We start from the raw sequence: 1,098 nt of genomic DNA on the forward strand, positions 1-1,098 counted from the left end.
GTCCCTGCAAAGTCCCTGCAAAGTACAGGGGCAGTTGGGTGACTGATGGCTGGGACTACAAACACCTCAATGTCATGTTGTCACTGCATGCTTCTTGGGCTCCATCTAACAGCCACTGCCCTGATTCTGATGCACCCCTAGTGTAAAATGGGTACTATGTATAAATTAAGATTAGTTACAAGATTTTCTCCCTGTGGCAAATCCACTCAAGCACACTTGATGTAGGAGGTACTCCTAATGCTGGAATTTTCACCAGGATTTTCACCCTGAACACAGCTATTAGTTCAGAAATCCTAATTTGGGAAATAAGGAATAAGACAGCTGATACAGGTGAATACAAGCTAACTGTTAAGTTGCCACAGAACTTACTCTTGGAAAGGCTGTTAAAATGTGCAAATCCTTATCTGAGCCTTAATACCTACTACACAGCAAGGCTCCAGTATGTTCACTTTCCTTCAGCATTTTGCTATAAATAACTCCACTAGAGAAGCATGGTAGCTGATTCTTTCCCTACCTTTCAATCACCTGAAGTGAGAAGAGCTTCTACTTTCCACTCTTTAGGAATCACTTTTAATATGTTTTCTTCTAATCACACCTAGTTCCTTTGCTGGCAGTTGAATTTCCTTTCACGTTTTCTTCTTTAAGAAAAATGTCATTTTCCAGCTACCGCCTTTTGTTCCTTTCTCTTCTAGTCACACACACCCATCATCCTGCAGCTCCCTCTAGAAGAGCCTTACGTTATACATAATTAGTCACAGAGCAAAATGGCAGAGAAATGTCCTTCCTATCATTGTTTTTGAGAGTTTCTGATCACTGTATAATGATCATGTCCTAGTCTGACATGACTTGTATTTTGATCTTGACACAGCAAGCACTTGAAATCAATTTTCATAAATGTTTGCTGTAAGAAGAAGCCTCATGTGCAATTGACCGGCTTGCAGACAGCACCAGAGGCTTAGAAAGAAATTACCTAAGATCCCTGTAGGACTCAGCGTTCAGGGACAGATCCTCTGTTTGGCTTCAATGGAGCAATGCTGATGTACTCCCACACACAATCTGGCCTTGTTCTCTGCAGTGCTGATGCACCTAATTCTTTAA

The sequence above is a fragment of the Meleagris gallopavo genome, chromosome 10 (assembly GCF_000146605.3).
Source record: "Meleagris gallopavo isolate NT-WF06-2002-E0010 breed Aviagen turkey brand Nicholas breeding stock chromosome 10, Turkey_5.1, whole genome shotgun sequence".
NCBI classification, from domain to species: Eukaryota; Metazoa; Chordata; class Aves; order Galliformes; family Phasianidae; genus Meleagris; species Meleagris gallopavo.